Source organism: Suncus etruscus, chromosome 4, assembly GCF_024139225.1.
Source record: "Suncus etruscus isolate mSunEtr1 chromosome 4, mSunEtr1.pri.cur, whole genome shotgun sequence".
In the NCBI taxonomy this organism is placed as follows: domain Eukaryota; kingdom Metazoa; phylum Chordata; class Mammalia; order Eulipotyphla; family Soricidae; genus Suncus; species Suncus etruscus.
In genome coordinates, this window is record NC_064851.1 from 46,911,025 (window position 1) to 46,918,262 (window position 7,238).

The following is a 7,238-nucleotide window of genomic DNA, read 5'->3' on the forward strand; positions in this document are numbered from 1 at the left end:
CGTCTAAGGCAAATGCCTTACCGCTGTGCTATCTCTCTGGCCCCTTTAGATACATTTTTAAATGATGTTTTTATTGTCAAGTGTTAGTATTCTAAGCCCCCACTTAAAATGTTTGAAAAATGAAGAATAAGTAAAAAACAAAGTGAAAAGAATAAAATAATAGTAGAATAAATCAGTGTTGGAGATACAGTACAGCAGGTAGCACTTGTCTTGCAACTGGCCAAACCCAAGTTCTACCCCTGGCATCCCATATGGTCCCTTAAACCCTTCAGGTAACAACAGTAAAGGCAAAGTAATCAAAAGCTGGTTCTTAAAAGATCTATTAAGACCTTCCCCACCATATAAAACAATGGCTCAAATTCATAGCTTCATAACTAATCTAGAAGATATGCAAGCCAAGCCTAAACTAAATTCATGGGTACACCAATGAATTCTGGTTGAAAACTCTGGGGGTCCCATTGGAAGGTGAGTGCAGACTGAGTCCCTGCCCTACTGAAGCAACTTCAGCCATACCCACACCCCATGGCTGCTACCATGCAAACAATCCAACTTCACTGCTTCATACGCTGCAAATATGCCAAGCAGACAAAAATTCCAGGTGCACCAATTTTCAGGCTGAAAACTCTGGGATCTTCTTGGAATGGTGGCTGGCATCCCACAGCCTCTGCCATGCAAACAACAGCCCAGTTTCACAGCTTCACAACTAATTTTGCAAGAGATGTAAGCCAAGCCACTGAAACTCATTGGCCAGATATGGGGTTCCTGCAGCACAACAACCTCCAAATTCAACAATATTGACAGTCCAGTAAAGACACACCAAATTAGATGTGAAAGTAGTCCAGAAGACACCTAAGCTAAATCCACAAAAACAACACAGAATGTTGTTCAACTAGCAACAAACAGTAAACTCTCAGACAATGATTTCATGACCCCCATTGTGAAATAAAACAATTCTCACACACCTTCTTCTACTGACGTATTTTTCAATAATTCTATTAGCCATTTTTTTTGTAACAAGCAATATGAAGTAAAGCTATTTTGTGTGTGCTAAAGGAGGCAGGCTTGTGGGGTAAGATGGGAACCTCCGGACGGACAACGGTAGAAGATAGGCTCACACTTGTAGTATTGTGTTGGAACACTGAATGCCTCAAACAACTGTATTATAAACAACTTTGTAAACCTATGTTTGAATAAAGTTAAAAAAATAAGCCAAAAGATCAATTAAATTGGTGAATAGCTGGGATGATCAAAATCTATAAAGGAAGGGGGAGGGTTTAGGATGGCTCAGTGGCAATGCACTTGCTTTGCATATATGAAAGAATAAACTGGATTCTCCACGTGTTCCCAGCATGTTGCTAGCATCAACTAGAACTTTGTTGTAACTTGATATTAAACAAAATAAATCAATCTCTGGTACACCACAGCCAGGTATGTGAAAATACCTCAAATAAATATGCACCACAACTGAAGATTAGATGTCTAAGCACCATGGCTGTGTATAAATCCCTGGCACACATCACAACCAAATGTGCTAGAATGACAACCAACTGTGTGTTATTCCAGCTCATCACATCAACAGGAGAATGGAATAAGAATCTTTTTTTTTTTTTTTTTTTAAGAAAAGGTAAGAGACAAAACACAGATTACTAATACCATGAAATGATATTAGGGACTGAAAGAAAGAGCATCAATACAGATTAAAAGGGCAATAAGGGAATGTGACAAATAACTTTAGCAGTTAGATCAAAAAATTCAAATGAAAAGGAAAATTCCTTGAAAGTCTAACTCTGATACAGGAACCAAATTAATAATTTAAATTTTCTTTTTTTTAACTTACTTGATTGATTAATTGATTGATTGATTAATTTTTGGGCCACACTCAGCAGTGCTCAGGGGTTACTACTGGCTCTGCACTCAGAAATCGCCCCTGACAGGCTGGGGGACCATATGGGATGCTGGGAATTGTACTGGGTTCCTCCCTAGTCGGCTGCATGCCAGGCAAATGCCCTACCGCTATGCTAACTCTCCAGCCCAATAATTTAAGATTTCTAATATAGAGCACTATAGGCCCTTATATCTCACTCAAGAAATCTACTGAACAGATAACTACAGAAATTTTCAGAAAATAGAAGAGATAGGAACACTTCCCAATGAGTTCATTATCCTACATCAAACCAGACCAAAAAATATAAGAAAATTACAGATTAAATTTCTCAAAACAGTATTAACAAGTTAAATTTAATATATAAAATGGTTATGACCAAAATGGGAATGTCCCAGAAGCAGTAGCTTAGATTAATATTTAATTGTGAAAAGCAATGAGATCATCTCAACAGTCAGAAAAATCTCCTGGGACCAGAGAGATAGCACAGTGGTAGGGCATTTGCCTGGCATGTGGCTGACCCAGGACAGACCTGGGTTCAATCCCCAGCATCCAATATGGTCCCCCAAGCCTACCAGAAGTGATTTCTGAGCTCAAAACCAGGAGTAACCTGAGAGCCCCCGAGTGTGGAAAAAATATATGTATATCTTTTGGTAAATAAAATTGTGCACCCCTTCAGGATTAAAAAGGACAGCAAAGTATGAACAAAAAATAATTTATTCAAACTGATTACAGGAATCTACAAAAAAATCTGTATCCAGGGACCAGAGTGATTACAAAGAGGGTAGGGCATTTGTCTTGCATGCAGCTGACCCCGGTTCAATCCCCAGCATCCCATACAGTCCTCAAGCCTGCCAGGAGTAAGTTTGTTTGTTTGTTTGTTTTGTTTTTGGGTCACACCCAGCAGTGCTCAGTGTTTACTCCTGGCTCTACCCTCAGAAATCACTCCTGGCAGACTCAGGGGACCATATGGGATGCTGGGATTCAAACCACCATCCTTCTGCATGCAAAAAAGCCCTACCTCTATGCTATCTCTCCGGCCCCCATGCCAGGAATAACTTCTAAGCACAGAGCCAGAAGTAACCCTTGAGTGCCACCAGGTGTGGTCCAAAATGTCAAAACAAACAAACAAACAACTTTAATGAAATACTTGTCAGTGACAAATATAAAATTATTATGCTGTGTACATAAAAGTTATGTACCAATTACATCTCAACTTGAATAAAGCATATCAGTGGTTTCTCAGGACAGGGGTTACAGTGAGGTTGATGAGAATTCCAAATAAGCATGAAGGAACCTTCTGGAGTACTTTTTTAAAATGTTCTTTTTATTTATTCTTTTTTAAAATTTTGGGAGTTTTGTGACATACCCAAAGGTATTCAGGGGCTTCTCCTGTCTCTGTGATTGCTCCCAGTGTTGCTCAGGAAAGGGGTGCCATGTAGTTACTGAACCCAGGCTTCCTGTATGCAAAGCATGCATTTAGTTCATTGCGCTAGCTCTCTGGCCCAATTAAAGTATTCTATAGGGAATGGAGAGATGATGGTACAGCAGATAGGGTGCTTGCATTGCATTCAGCTGACCCAAGTTTAATCACTAGTGCCAAATAGTCTCCTAAACACTTCGAGGAATCATACAAACTCAGGAGTTAAGCCCTGAGTACTATTAGGTATGACCCAAAAATCAAAACCAATCTCCAAAAACGTCTTTTCCATGTTCTTTAAAGCACTCACAAAGTTCAGCAACATACAAACTATAAAAAACAGGGGGCGGGGGGGGGGGGCAGGGGAGAGGAGATGGCAAGAGACACTTTTCCAAAGTAGACATAGTTGGCAAGCAAGCATGTGAAAGTGTTCAACATTATTTATTATCAAGAAAATGCAAATTAATAACAATGAGATATCATCTCACACCAATGAGAATGACATAGGATAGAAAGACTGGAAACAATCAGTGCTAGTGAGGATGTGGGGGAAAAGGAACTCATTCACTATTTTGTGGGAAGGTCATCTGGTTCAGCTTCTAACAATATGAAGACTTTCCAAAAAAAAAAAAAAAGTAAGAATAAATCTATCACGACTGAGCAGTTCCACATCTTCGCATCTACCAAGAATACAAATATATTAACTAAAAATGATCTATGCTCCCTATGTCCACTGTATGATTAGAACAATAGCTAAGATTAAGAAAGCAACACAAATGTCCAAACACAGATGAATAGATTAAGAAATTGTGGTGTGTATGTATATATACATATATTTTATTGTTTTTGTTTTTGTTTTGGGGTCACACCCGGCAGCGCTCAGGGGTTATCCCTGGCACTGTGCTCAGAAATCGCCCCTGGCAGGCACAGGGGACTATATAGGATGCTGGGATTCAAACCACTGTCCTTTTGCATGAAAGGCAAATACCTTACCACCATGTTACCTCTCCAGTCCTATACATACATTTTATAATGGATAATATTCAGCTCTAAGAAAAGATGAGATCTTGCAGTTTACTACAACATGGATGGCAACTTGGAGGGCATCATGTAAAGGAAAATAAAAACAAAAAAACAAATACTGGGTGATCTCACTCATGTCTGGTACAAGAGAAACAAAACAAGGGAATGATAACATTCCCTTAGCCTTTGATTGCAAAACAGAGATTACCTAGCATAGGGGTATGGAGATGGAGGAGGGAGTGAAGGAAGAGGCGAGATCCTTAGGGACAATGTTGTCAAGTGTCTTGGGCACTATGGTGATAGGGAAAGTGCAGTAACTTTGTATATCAAAATCATGGAAGTTAACACTATTGAAACCAACTATTATAACTAAGCTAACACTGAAAAAATTAATATTAGGTTCTACATCTTGATTATGGTGGTAAGTACATGGGTACATGCATTTGTCAAACTCAAAGTATACAAAATTCTAACATTACACTGGGGCTTGCTCAATGAATATTAATTGTAAATAAAACCATAGGAGGTTAATTTGAGTAAGCCATCAAACTCAACTTACTCTTTCAATACTTCTCAAAACATATTTAAAATCTCCAACCATTTTCAACACCTTCCTTAGGAAAACTAATGAAAAATTTTCTCAGCAACAAAAGCTGTAACACTAAGAAAAAGAAAATTTCTTATCCAGTTAGAAGGATTATCAAATGGCTCTTTTGTTGATCAAAATAACAATGAAGAAAGTGGAAATTGTCCATATAAATCCTCCCTAAATTAAAACATTTAAATCTCATTCTTTACACTTAGTCTTTATGAAGTGTAGTTCTTCTCCATATTGGAGGTGATTAGGAAATAAATAGAATAATCTTCTAAGTACAATTATTATGGAAACTGATTAATGACATCTTAGAAAACATTAGAGATAACCAACATTTCTGCCCAGAAGGGCCCTTCTACCTTCTGAGCTTGTTCAAATATCATCCTTACACCTTCACTCTCACACCACCTTCTTTCTCACTCCCTCCACTGGAAACAAATAACCCTCTACTTTCCCACAGGACAGTCAACATTCTTTTCTTGGGTAACTCAAATATTGTGTCTTGAGTCGTAATTATTCGAGATTATCTATTTCTGCCCAACGGAGTGACAGGTTCTACAGGCTGCTGTATAACATAGAAAGTGGGATCACACTAGTTTCCTGGCACTGTGTTCTGGGGGGGGGGGGTGCTAAGGACAGCCTTAGGATAATGGCTATCCCATGCCACTCCCAATTGACACTCTGGTGGTTGGCACAGGGTAATCACAGTATAAGTACAAAGCAGTAATATTGGTACTACTGTAGAAATAATTAACCAGAACATTAATAAAGACAAATAGTCAGAGAAAGCTGGATAAATCACCAATGACACAGGAATGAAAAGCCTTCCAGGTGCCTCTGGGCAGGAGTTTTGCTTTGTCCAAAGCAGTACTATCTATCCACTAGAACCAACAACCAGCAGTTGTGGTAGAAAGTCGCATTCCTAGGTCAAGAGCTTTTACAGTTGAGAAGTGAAGGTGCTGATAATGTACGTGCATGTTCTATTTTAAGGAGATGGGCAAAGCAGGAATGACCAGCCACCATGGGTTTGCGGAACAGTGGTTTCTTCATCTCCAGCCAAGTTCTATTTCCTGCCAATTTAGGGACTGAAACATTTTCTTCCCAAGTCTCGCTTATTTTCCTCAGGTTCACTCTTAAATTCTTCTGGGAAGTTAGTAAAGTTTGAGGGTCTGACTTGCGGTTCTTACAAGCACCAAGTCTTTCTCAATAGGCATTTCTGGAAAACTGCCTAAAGCAATCTCTTAAGAAGGATTTAAAGCTCCAAGACAAGACTCCTATATTTTGCTGGGATTTCATTCTTCATTCTAAATATCTACCTTCAAAAATCATTCCCAATTGTTCTTTGAAAAGTCCCCTTCCCCCAAACTAAGAAGCCAAAGTTAATCCCTCTCAAAATATAAATAAATAAATAAATAAATAAATAAATAAATAAATAAATAAATAAATAAATAAGCAAACAGAGAACAAAACACAAGAGCCATCCTCTCTATCTCAGTTTGGAGCCTTGTCACCCAAGAGCTTCCCCCAAAGATTCATGAATCCATTTAAAAGATTAAAAATAGAAAAACAGAAGCAAAATGTGGGTAACTTGGGTGGAAGATGTCTCTAGCATAGGGGGTAGTGGGAAGGTGAGCAATATCCAGAACATGTCAGAGGGATTCCAAGACAAGTGCTCTACCTAGCCAGGGGAATACTATCCCCCCCCCCCCACAACCCAACACCAGGTTTCAAAGCTGGGGTCTCAGAACCAGCCAGGGAAAGAAACTCCCCGAAACAAGCTCTCCCTCCACCTGCATCACGAACCAACCTACCCAGTACCCCTCGACTAAGAACAAGGAGCCAAAGGGGTGGGTAGGGGCGGGGTGCAGACAGAAACAGGGTCAGAGATGAGGGCCGGGGTGTGGGGGGGCGGGTTCACAGCTTTGGAAATGCACCAATCTGGACAGCCAAGGTGCATGTTTTTCTCCTGGGGTGCCTCCTCCGCCCCCACCCCGCCGGGCCCAGAAGTTCACTGAACATCTGTCAGATGGAAATTTCAGAAAAGGTCACCCCAACTTCCCAAAGGACCCAAGGGAACAAGACCTCCAAGAACTTGGAGAAAGAAGCCGGAGGGCACGACCCCCACCCCGACCCCGACCCCGACCCCGACCCGGGCCGGACTCACTCACCGTCGCCGCCGCGACCGCCGCCGCGGGCTCCAGCTCGCCGCCCCCATCCCCCACGCCCCGCGGACGCCCGGCCGAGCCGCCGCCGCCGCCGCCAGAGCAGCTACCGCCACGACCGCGCAGACGGACTGACCAGCCGGTCGAGCCTCGCCG

The 7,238-nt window shown here is 41.0% G+C and overlaps 1 protein-coding gene across 1 annotated transcript in view; it reads right to left on the reverse strand.

The window, feature by feature from the left end:
• ARHGAP29 (Rho GTPase activating protein 29) overlaps positions 1-7,178 on the reverse strand; it is a 72,773-nt gene extending 65,595 nt beyond the window's left edge. The window contains exon 1 of the mRNA XM_049772310.1: positions 7,089-7,178. The gene's annotated coding sequence lies outside the window, so the exon portion shown is untranslated. The remainder of the gene's footprint in view (positions 1-7,088) is intronic.
• Positions 7,179-7,238: the final 60 nt, after the last annotated feature.